Raw genomic sequence first — 12803 nt, 5'->3', positions numbered from 1 at the left:
CCCCAAGTTTACCCCCTCCCACCTACCTCCCAGAGCCCCAACACACCACCAGGCTAAACCCTCCCCAACTGCCCCCCGCCCCCCCGACCCCAGGATTTACCTTTCTGCCGCTTCCCTGGCTGCAGAACATGTGTTCTGGTGGGGAAAAAGCCAGTACCCAACTTACGCAAAATTCAGGTTTACAGAAGGGTGCATGGAACGGAACCCTCACATACTCTGAGACCTTACTGTACACCAAATATGTGCATCATACATGGGTATCATTCCAATAAGTGGAGAAAATGTAGACAGATTGAAGACATCAGAATCATGGGAAGTACAGTATTGTTCAAGGAGGGCCTGTGGAATTTTTGAAAGACTGAAGCAATACCTCTGTCATGATCACTAAAGCCAGTCATTCAGAAATAACGATATGAGATCACTCTTTGGCATGGAGTTGTTTTCTTTCTTGGGCTGCTGCACAAATGGCCATTTGAAAACTTTACAGAGAATAAACTTTATAGAGTATACCTAATGAATTTGGAGTCCCTTACTTCTCATCTGACTCAGTAGCAGGAGGCTGTTTATACAGAAACAGATGATGATTGGGATCTCATGAGATGGAAAAAGAATATTAATGCCTTTAATGACCTGGAGAAAAAAATTCAAAGATTTGTGGTTTCAAAGATTTGATATTAGGTTCTCCCATGTCAGCATTATTAGCCAGCAGATGCAGAACTATGACTTTCTGCCTGATCTGGAGGAACATGTTGATTTTGCTTCCCTTTATACTTCATCATATCTTTACACCTACTTTACTTGGTACATTTTGAAAAACATCCTCCATGCATAAAACTGTAGATATCCATGCAAAAAGAGATTCTACAATTTATATTGAGAATGTGAATCACCTGACAATTTCAGCTTTTATTAGCAAGAAAGAAAGTTGACATCTGCATGCAGGTATATAATCTAAACTGCCAGGTTTACCTGATTTAAGACTAAAATCATACCAATTTCCTGAGTCTGAGAATATTTTGGCTAGTCTGCCAACAGGTCAGGGATTGGTGGGGGTTTATAATGAATCCCCAAACCCATCTGGCTTTGCTGTCAAAGTTTCATACATCACTTGTCACACTCTGGGAAACACAGAGGACTCCGACTATTATCATTATCTATTTGTACTATAGTAGTGTCCAGAAATCTACGATCAGGAACAGGGCCCCACAATGCCAAGCGCTGTAGAAATATACAAAAGACACAGTCTGTGCCTCACAAAAAAATCTTGCCATCTAATCTGCAATAAGGTGCTACAAGCAACAGGTGGGAGATATGGAAGGAAGATAAAAATAACAGTAATAACTTCAAGGTGTGTGAAGCAGTATCTTTCACCAAAGACAGAGAAAGTTTTGAGCCGCAAAGATATCTTCAGGTAATAACAATAAGAGTTAACTGGCTAGTTTTGTGCTGTTTGACCGTTCCCACTTCATTCAAGAAACAGAAACATTTCAGATACAGCATTGGTTAGGCCAGATGCTATTCAATTGCACTGTTCATTAGAGTTCATATTCAGGCAGATATTAGGTTGTTATTTTTTGGGGAGAAGGAAGTTAAAATCAGTGCTCACATTTGACAATTATGGTGGTGCTTCACTCCTCTTTTTATTTATTGTCTGAACCCCATTTGCCCTCTCCAAAATAATGCAATTATTTCATTTCTTCTTTCCTGCCAGAGACATAGGCTCAGATATGGCTTTTAATTCATTGGTTACTATCAAGGTAAGACACCTTATAAATGGATTTAGATAGTCACCCTTTGGGATGACTCAGGAATTTTGATGTCCTTTTGAAATATAAAGGATAATGCTCCTAAATTCCCAAGGCTATTTTTTCCAGATATTTCTTCCCTCTTTCTAGCTCTCTCATTTTCTTTGAAAAATATAACTCTCTGACCTTTATTTTCTTCTCTCTCTTTCTTTCTCTGTTTCCATTCCCTTTGTTTCTGATGCCTCTCATTTTTTTTTAAACTACCAGCTGGTATCTCTCCCACCTTGCTTTGCTCCCATCTGTTCCCCTCTCCCCCTTTCTATTTTGTCTGTCTGCTCAGTTGGAGGGAGAAGAAAGAAAGAATCTATGCAGGCAAGGTAAGGAAAAGGAAACAAGAGGGCAAGAAGTGCTGGCATGAAATCTTTACCTGCTCAGTTTGACATCTGCCTAGCTATGAAGAGGAGCTACAGAAAACCGTTCTTTGCTCTGCCCTTCATTTTGCTACCCACACACTACCAGGCAAAAATGTTTAAATGTCAGTTTCCCTCTACCCCTTGAAATATATAAGATCCATAACAAACAAACTCTAAGAACTTATTCTTGCAAAGGTTTCCTTTCACCTATCACTTATCAGTGGGGCACAGAGCCTGTTAATATTACTTGTTTTCCTAAACATACCTTATGTTAGCAATTACCAAGTGAAATAAAAAACTAACAAGCTCCTTTGATTACTGCAAAATGAGGTATGACTTATTATATTGGAATAAATTATATTAAGTAAGACTAAACAGTTACAGCTGTTGAATCCAATGTCTTAATGAAGCAAGGGCTAGAGAACTAAATCTATTCATTGTAATTCAATAGATAGTCCTGTAGTTTGGATACGCAGATTCAGCAACCTTCCCCAACTCCCACGAATAGTCTTCCCCCAAAATACTGTAGAATTCATTGGCCAGAAATATAAGGAAATAAAAAAAAAACCTAACCAAAACCTTTGACGTGGAGACAAATTGCTTATTTCCAAATGTTAGGCATATTATTGTTGTAATACTTGTATTCATAACAATGACTTGGTAGAAATTACAAAAGATCACACCAGCTAAGAGCTGTCACAGTGCCACTGGTGAGAACGGTGGTATTTGGAAATGGCTTTGGGATGGGGTTCCAGGCTGTACATGTGTGACAGAAGAAGGCATTTGCTGCTTTTGCTAACACCAACAAGTAAATCACAGGAGATTTAAATGAGCTCTTTATCTGTTTAAAGAATACATTTTCTGTGCACTAGACCATACAGAGAAATACAATGAAACCTTTTCATAGGCATTCTCAATAAAAGAATAGAACTGTTAAAATAAGTTATTTCCAGGGTACCAGCAGGTGAAATATGGTAGGAAAATGAACACTTTAAATGAATTGCCGGAGAAATAACAAAACAATATATATTTCACATAACAGCAGGGGATTGTTTAATGAAAATTAGTTCTGTGCAACATGTCACTTTGTATAGAACCGATTTCTACTGTACTCTGGCTTTAAAAAATATTATTCACTGTTTGCTAGCACAAAACCCCAGCAGGCATGCACTTGGCTAACAAGTGAAGAACTCTGCCCCAGTTTTCCATAATACATTCATGAAGGGATTTGTAATAACCAGTAGTAACTGCAGCAGAAAGACTAAAATGTTGTACCATGGAATTTTTGAAACAAACACAAAAGTTCAATCACTATAGCTATCACAGCCTAATGAGGTGCTGTAAACACTGACATATTACTAACAATGTACAATCCATGCATAAAGTTGGTGTTTCATATTTTCACTTTTATATACTTCACCCATTAGACTAAAACTATCAATTACAGAATTGTATATTGATTACTAAGTATCACTGCAACAAATGCTATGCACCATGTAGTGCTCAATTTGCTGAGCAACTTTCTTTCTTTAAGCTCCTGCCCCCAGTTTCTTATATTGCTTTACCATCTTCTGAGTGTACCAGCTGTTGTATAAGTATGAGTGCTGGGGCTGCAGAGATGAAAGAGATCAGTTGCCACATTGAAAGGCAGGGCCCTCCAGCAGGGGTGAGCACAAACATTTTACATTGGGCCTCACTTTTCATCCCTGCAGTTATCAGGGTCTCCTCAACCTGTCTAATGTAATCCAAACCGCTGGAAATTTTAATTGCGTTCACATGGAAAAAAAAAAGCCTTTTAGCATGTGTAAGAAAATAAGTGCATAGAATATAAAAACTATATTAATCGGTATATATATGTGAATACACATGCATAAGAACAGTAACTTATTTCAAAGTTTTTAATTAGATGGACAAGCCTGGGACCCAGCAGCCTTATGAAACTTCACGTTCCTTCCACCTCTGAGTGGGCCCTCCCCACCCAGTTTGTGCACCCCTGCTCTAGACATTAAGGACAGAGAGTGGAGAATGAGATTCAGGTTTCAGTGAGGAGCAAACTCTGGTTTCAGTTGTGCTGGAGTTATGTAATCAGTAAATTAAAAACAATTTAGTTGCTAACAGCAAGATTTTGTTGCTTTAGTATGAAAGGCACAACATATCCAGCCCCTGTACAACTTCCCTGGTCTGTGTCCACTTATACCCTTGCTCCTCTCTACTCCCATGCAATCTGACTCAAATGTGGTTAGTCATTGATCACTATCTTTGGTTCAATTTTCCTCTATTCCGTGACAAATTTCTGTTTGCTCAGTGGTTCCCAAGCCCCTCTTCCTGCACTCCCGGTCCCTTTCCAGGCACTCAGCCCTCCTTGCTGTTTTTCTTTAAACTATAGGCAGGAAGCAAGAGGAAAAGGAAAAGGAAAAATTATGCAAGATATTATGTTCACATATATATGAAGAGAGAGAGAGAGAGAGAGAGAGAGAGACAGACAGACAGACAGACATAGGTGTTCAGTGGAACGTGTCTCTAGATTAAATTCAGACCTTTCCCTTGAGCTTCCATCTGCAGATGCAGCTCTGGAGTTAAAAGAAGAGATAGCTAGCAAATCTCTAAAGAAGTGCCACAGTACACAGAATCACAGGATTTCATGTTATTATGAATGATAGTGCTGATACGCTTTGTGGCTGCAACTTCAACTAACTGGGAAATCCACAAGTTGATGAATAGCAGCTCTTCTGTATGTAGCTTCTGGAATTTCAGTTCTTAAGCCACAGACAAGAACAACTTCTGCCCTGGGAGGATTTTGGCCACAATTCAGAGCAATGAGAAACCAGATGTGAATGAAACTCGAGCAATCAAAAATATTGTGTGAGAAGATATGATGAAGTTTGACTATGCCGTAGATGTGCTGGTTCCCACGCCAGCAATCATTTCTGTCACACTGACTCGGATTTTGAAAAAGGAGTTAATAACTATTGTGTGATTCGTTTAGTGCACAAGGATCTAATTAGTGCACTGCCTGGGTCAACGCTGCACCTGCAAAAACAGGGGATTATGTGCACAAGAAATACATTTAGTTTTGATTAGTCTGCCAGTCAGCTCCTTCCATCTGTGCGGCTTTCTCTTTGCTCCACACCACGCAGACAGGAGATGCTATGGCTGAGGGCGGGGCTGGTACAGATGCACCTCAAGGTGGAGCTGCCAGCACAGGGCACTGGCTCCCAGGTGCAACAGGACCTTGTTCCTCTCCATCTGCCACTGTGTTTCTTGGGAGCAGAGCCCTGCAGATACCAATATCTACCCATAGATATCTGAATCCACTGATGTTTGTATCTGCCCAGGGCTTTAACTATTTGCATGTAATACGGATCATACATCTCTTCCACCTCCACTGCTTCACATCAGAAGGCTGTATATGGTTATAATGTTTAGTTTTTAGGGTGGAATTAAAATTAATATAAAACAATTCCCTTGGATTTTATTGCATACACTACACCCAACTTTAGTTATGCTATTTAAAGGGAAAATGCCAGAAAAATATACTTTGCTATCTAAAAGATTCAACACAACTGGAAAGAGCTGTGGGTGCAGGGTGCATCTGGGGGTATTGTAATACAAATAAGTCATATGAAAAACAAGTAGTGGCATCATTTGGGTGGGCAAGGAGGGACAGCAGACCCCCTTCCCCAAGAATCTTATCACTGCAGGACATTGGTTCCTCCCTTCTCTCTACCCAGGACGGTGAGGAATGTAGAACACTTTATTTATGCATCTCTGCTCTACTGTTTTTATCATGCTCCCCACCTGCTTCCAACTACACTGCTTGAAAAGCTAGTTCATGCTTCTCTCTCGTCCCCATCTCCCTGGGCTGGCTAGTCTTTGCTCTGTCACCTAGGAATGCTTCACTCTAAGAGCAACAGAGCTAAAAAATGACCACCTGGTAGGATCTTTCCCTGCTGTCAAGAAACAAACATGCTGCTGCACCACAAACATTGCTTAAATTACACTTATAACATTCATTTTTTCCAACTCTCCAATTCTGGGGGGAAATGACAGTACCCCAGGGTGGGGTATCTATTCTTTCAGTGAGTTCCACTTAACACTTGACAATGGGCTGGGTCAGATTACCAAGTAGGGCCCAGACTATTACACATGAATGTTGATCCCTCAGCAGGATAAAAAAGGCACTTTTGACTTCTAAAGACTTTTTCCCAGAATACGTTTTCTACTTGTTACTGTGCAGAAACAACAAATCCTTGCCCTAAGCAGCCAGCCATTTTATAGCTGAGTGGCTCCTGTACTATCCTTTTCTTCCAACTGGTGAGTAATCTTAACTCCTGTTTACTTTTCAATATTTCTGAGGCTAGCGGAGTCTCTCAAACTTAAGTACCTTCAGTGACTGTCATGGAGGTGATGTTTAGACTCTCAAATCCTTGGAGAAATTCTAGCATTGGAACTTCCTTCCAGTATTTATTCATTACCGGGGTGAAAGTAACACATTTCTTACGTGTAGTGTACTATCACATCCTATTCACCACCCTCCCAGCATTAGAACAGTGCCTATAAGAAATGTGAGTGTTGAGTGGGGTAAGGGGGGGTTTAGGGCATAAAGTGAGGCAGGGTGTTGGGATGTGTGGCACTGTTCCCTCTAAGATGTTTCATCCATGAGTAGAGTGAATTTTGCCTTGCGCACCAATGCTGAGGTCTTGTGTGCTTGTTCAGATGTGTCGCCATGGCACTGGAGCCGTCAGTGACTCAGAGGTGTATTTAAAGCTGGTGTGCACATACATACCCCCAAAGGGAAGGCAGAGACTACTCCCACATACAGACACTGCAGAAGGAAGAGGGAACCTCCCCCACCACAAAACAGCAGAGATCAAGAGGGGAAATAGCCCCAGGTCCGGCCCTTCAAGGGCAATTGGGATCTCCTGGTCCCTTTGAACTGCCATGCAAAACAGTTCACAGGGGCCGGAGTGGCATTGTACCTCTCCCACTATGTCAGCTTGAGAGGGAGCCTGAGGGTGCAGAGCTGGGCCTCTTCCCACCTTGCTGTTGGCTCCGGTGTTGCTGTCAGCCCACTGCCTCTCTCTAACAAAATCTGAAAAAAGGCCCCTGAAAACAAGCTGAAAACAGCTTCAATCACCTTTTGACAGGAGACCTAGAACGTTGTTAGCTTGATTTTCCAGTTGATTCAACGTCTAACTATATCTAAAAAACTGCCTGGATGTAGCACTCAGGAGGATCAAGGAAGTGTACGTAGTTATTGTGGGCTTCTGGAAATGTATAGCCCTATGTGATTGCACATGTGGTAGGGATCAAAGGCTACCATTGCAGGTAAGGTTCACTGACTTTTCCATAATCACCTGAAACATTTAGATGCTTCTCTTAACTAAGCATCTGAAACTTTTATGAATTTGCTTTCCCCACCCCACCCCAATCATTAAAGACTCATTATTGTTCTGCTGTTTTAAAAGCCATCTCCTAAGTTTAGAAAAGCTGAAAAATATACACAAACATTTCTGAAAAGGACAGTTTAAGCCTGCACTGGTCTGAAGGATTTGCTGCTTATTTAAAAACACCCCCAAACACCTAAACAACTCATTTAAAAACCCCCAAACAATTTTCTATCTTATCTCTGTCCCACCATCCCTTTGGTGGGTTTGAAGTCTGTCACTCTCAGTTCACACAGACTCATACAGTCATAGGGCTAGAAGGGACCTCAGGAGGTGATCAAGTCCAGCCCCCTGCTTCAAACAGGATCAACCCCATCTAAATCATCCTAGCCAGAACTTTGTCCAGCCGAGACTTAAAAAAATCTTGGGATGGAGATTCCATCATCTATTTAGGCAACGCATTCCAGTGCTTCACCACCCTCCTGATGAAGTAGTTTCTCCTAATATCCAACCTACTTTTCTCGTTCTGAAACTTCAGACCATTGCTTCTTGTTCTGCTATCTGTCACCACTGAGAACAGTTTCTCTCCATCCTCTTTAGAGCTCCCCTTCAGGAAGTTGAAGGCTGCTATTAAATCACCCCTCAGTGTTCTCTTCTGTAAACTAAATAAGCCCAAATCCCTCAACCTCTCCTCACAGGTCATGTGCTCCAGCCCCTTAATCATTTTTATTGCCCTCCACCAAACCTGCACCAGCACATCCATATCCTTTTTATACTAAGGGGCCCAAAACTGGACACAGTATTCCAGATGTGGCCTCACCAGTGCTGAATAGAGGGGAACAACTTCTCTAGATCTGCTTGAAATGCTCCTCTTAGTGCACCCCAATATGCTGTTAGCTTTCTTGGCTACAAGGGCACAAAGGCACACTGTTTACTCATGTCCAGCCTTTCATCCACCATAATCCCTATGTCCCTTTCCGCTGTACTGCTGCTTAGCCAGTCAGTCCCCAGCCTATGACAATGCTTGAGATTCTTCCGTCCCAAGTGCGGACTCTACACTTCTCCTTCTTGAACTGCAGCAGATGTCTTTTGGCCCAATCATCCAATTTTCCCAGGTCACGCTGGTTCCTATCTCTACCCTCCAATGTACCCTCTCCCGCTAGCTTAGTGTCATCTGCAAACTTGCTGAGGGTGCAATCTAGTCCCTCATCCAGGTCATTAATAAAGATGTTGAACAACACTGGCCCCAGAACCGAACCTTGGGGCACTCCACTTGAAACCGACAGCCATCCAGATGTTGAGCCACTGACCACTACCTGTTGGGCCTGACCATCAAGCCAGCTTTTGACCCTCTCTAAAATTATGAAAAAAACCCCACATATTACTGCAGCTCAACAGAAATACACGAAAATTTGGACTGGATTTTTTTTTCTCTAAAATTACTCATTACCTTTGTACTTCCTACACAAATAGCTGTGATATTGTAAATATGACAAAGTGCTGAATGTGAGTTGAATTAATTGATTTATTAGCGGCAAAATAACCCTGTGGGTTGGACTAAATTGGACTATTATGGATTCAATAGCTAATTTCCTGCACAGTGGGACTAAAGGAGGAACAAAGAGAAGAGGAAAAAAGATGCACAGAGAGAGAAATATATGTTTGTTTGTGAACAACTGATGGGCTTCTGGCCCAAGCTGGCTCAAAAACACTGGAAGGGTTTTGTGCTCTTTGGAGGACTTTACCTGTAGCTGGCATTAAGCAGCACTCAGAGTAAGATGTCCGCACATTCAAGTGTCTGGAACAATGTAGTGGTTCCTGGAGGGTTTCCTTTTTTATGTCTTAATTATAAATGCAAAATAATAATAATAATAATAATAATAAGTACCTTATACTTGCACAGTACCTGATTTCAAAGCAATATACAAACTGTATTTCACTGAGGCAAAGATACTTGGCTTGGGAATAAAACCCATGAAGATGTACTTCCAGTCCCGTACTCTAATCACTAGACTGAACTTCCTTTACGATGGCATGAACAATTCTAATTATGTTCATGTTTATTAGATAGCAGCTAATTAACTGCTTAAAATTATGTGCATGTGGGGTGAAAAGGAGGGATAGTAATGTGTAACATGGGAAGCAGCTAAAGAAGAATACAGAGTCATCGAAGCTGTGCAGGAAATATTGAATGCTGCAAAAAGTGGAACAAGTTAATTTTAGCTAAAAGTTAGGGAGATGTTTGACAGCCTGCTTGGTGTATGAATATCTAGTTGTGATTTGCAGTATGCTTTATCATAAAACTGAAGAACGCACCTTGAAGAGAGAAACAAATACAATCAGACTTTTCTTCATGTACAGTAAAGAGTTAGGCATAACTCCCTTCAGCCAAGTTCAAAAATAAAGACTTCTAAGGCGTGGTGTTATTAAGCCAAGCCACTGAACAGGAAAGGGAGACCATTGTATGTGTTCTCTACATATGTATGTCACGGTTGATATTCTGGGGAGTGATTTCAGGCACCCAGTAGGGACATGTGAAATCGAACTATAAAGGGGTTGACAGTCAACCACTGTACTCCTCAATATCGTGAGGAATAAGGGAGGTTGGTGGGACTTTCTCCTGTTGACCCCCCTCTGTGAAAACAACCAAGTAATTTGACTGTAGGCAAGTTGATTCTAGCTACGCAATTGCTGTAGCTAGAATTCCGTATCTAAAATCTACTTTAATATCTAGTGTGCACCTGGCCCTAACCTCCAAACAGGCACCCTGAGAGCCTCCTGAAACATATTCGTTTTACATATTGTTGAGGTGAGGGAGAGCTGCAACAGGTAGATTAAGTTAATTAAGTCCCTTCCAACAGGTGCCCGATCCTCTTACTATGAAAAATCCTTGAAGTCAGGGAAGCAACTGTGGCCCTTCCACTAGCCAAAATGAATGAGTTAGTTAATCCTGTCTGGGAAGGGTCTATTCATAGAAAATAAGAATGAATTTTACTAATGTATCAGGTAAAAATGAACAAACTAGAAAGGAAGCCAGCCAGTTAATAAATGAGAAGGGGGATAAATTAATAATGACACAATAGTGGCTGAGCTAGTAAGACTTTTTAAATTTAATTATCGCAAGAAATGAGCAGAACAGAACTCTGGACAATTACAAAGTTATGTAGGTCTTGTGAAAATAAGTATTGAAGACAAACAGGAAAAGGAATATTTGCAAATGTTAAACACATACTAATCTACAGAGTGGATGTCACGCATCCTGAATTATTAATGACCTCATTGTAGCACTGACAATTATTTTTGAAAAACGTGAAGAAATCAATAAAAGTAGATATAGTACCAACTTTGCAAAATATTGTGCCCAGGCCAAATCTTGCATGTTTTACTTATGCAAAGTTTCCCATTGAATAAAACAAAACAGGTTGTAGGCACAATAAACTATCACTAAACGTCTAGAAGCTACTTGGCATCATCAATAGCAGGGAATATGGAATTCTAGAGACTCAGGGTAGGCTAAACAAAGGGACTTAAGACATATGATGTTGAGGCACCTAAATTTTAGGTGCATAGAAAACTGCAGGATCAACACTGCAATCTACAAAGCTTGAATTAGGCATGTAGGTGAATATGGAGAGGGAGGTGCTGTAGACTGTGATCGAAAAAGCCATCAGTTACCAGTGTGAAGGGTGCATCTAAACCGCACCCTCTCATGGATAAAGGCACCTAAGTCCAAGCTATGGGGAAGTGACTAGTTCTGCTAGTGATCCATGAACTGCGGGGTAAGATAGCCATTTGGTGACCTATATGGCACATGGGCCCTGAAACAAAATAGCAGGGATTGGTAAGGAATAGATATCCAACTTTATAACCATTAGCCAAAGTGACGGGTCACTCAGTGATATGATCTCAGAGATCCCCAGATTCCTCCTGATAAGGAGAAGAGATCTGAAAAGAAATCAGTCACTTCTCAATTGTGTGCCCTAACTAAACTGACCATATTTCCCAAGCCCAGATAAAGGACACCCAGGCAGAGGGGTGGGGGAGCAGCTCCCTGGCTGCAGCCTTGTGGGGGACCTCCCTGGAAGCCCCATGCCTCAGGGTGCCGGGAACAGGGCTGCCACCCCTGTGGGGGAAGACGGGGAACTGCCCCATGCCCCAGGGTGTCAGGAGCAGGTCAGCAGCTGCATTGGTGAATGTCCCAGCTTCCCTGAGGTACACGGAGCTGGGAATCGGGTGGCACCTGTGCCTATGCCAATTCCAGCTCTCCCGAGCCATGGGGGGGGCAGGAAGGAGGTGGAAGCAGCCATGCTGGAGTGGTTCCAGCTTCTCTGAGCTGTGGGTAACTGAGAACTGAGTGGCACCCACCCCAGTGCAGCTCCCCCGAGCTAGGAGGAGCCAGGAACTGAGCGGCAACTGTGCCCTCACACCCCAACATGTGCTGAATGGGAAGAAAAGGTTCGCTCAAGAGGGGGCCTGAATATGGGATAATTAGCCCCTTTGTTAAAATTAATCAGGATGCCTTCCTGGTGCTCGATATATGGGGCTGTCCCAGCCGAAACAGGATGGATGGTCACCTTAGCACTAACTTCTGGACTATGAAATATTCTAATGTGGGTCTCCTGCAATTTCATTTATTGAAGTTGTTTCACTTTAATAAATGAATAATTAAATATTACTTGGGTCAGTTAAAGAGTCTGAATGTCCCTGTAGCCTGTAATAGGACTGGGTCCTTACATACTTCCTTGGATATCACCCTAACTCCTGCCATATTATGTATTGTGCTTTTAAAAAAAATCAAATAAAATTAGTAACAGAGAGGAAGCCGTGCTAGTCTATACACTATCAAAACAAAAAGCAGTCAAGTAGCACTTTAAAGACTAGCAAAATAGTTTATTAGGTGAGCTTTCGTGGGACAGACCCACTTCTTCAGACCATAGCCATACCAGAACAGACTCAATATTTAAGGCCTTAAATATTAAATATGCCTTAAATATTGAGTCTGTTCCAGATAAAATTAGTGTATTAGGACAGATCCCTAGATGTAATGTGCTGTGCCCAGTCAACCAGGTAATACTGTTTCATGAAACCATGCCTCAGTTATTCCCAATTAGAACATTGTCATATGGACTGAAAACTGAGAGACATAACACTAAAATGCAGTGGAGCCTGGCTGTCTGAGAGGGAGCCAGGGGAATGTGGGGCACACAGAGGAACAGGGTCTGTGCTGGATGCCCTTGGTTTCCTTGTTCAAGTGGATC

Source organism: Carettochelys insculpta, chromosome 4, assembly GCF_033958435.1.
Source record: "Carettochelys insculpta isolate YL-2023 chromosome 4, ASM3395843v1, whole genome shotgun sequence".
Classification (NCBI taxonomy): domain Eukaryota; kingdom Metazoa; phylum Chordata; order Testudines; family Carettochelyidae; genus Carettochelys; species Carettochelys insculpta.
The sequence above is the reverse complement of the archived record's forward strand: the minus strand, read 5'-3'. Positions refer to the sequence as shown.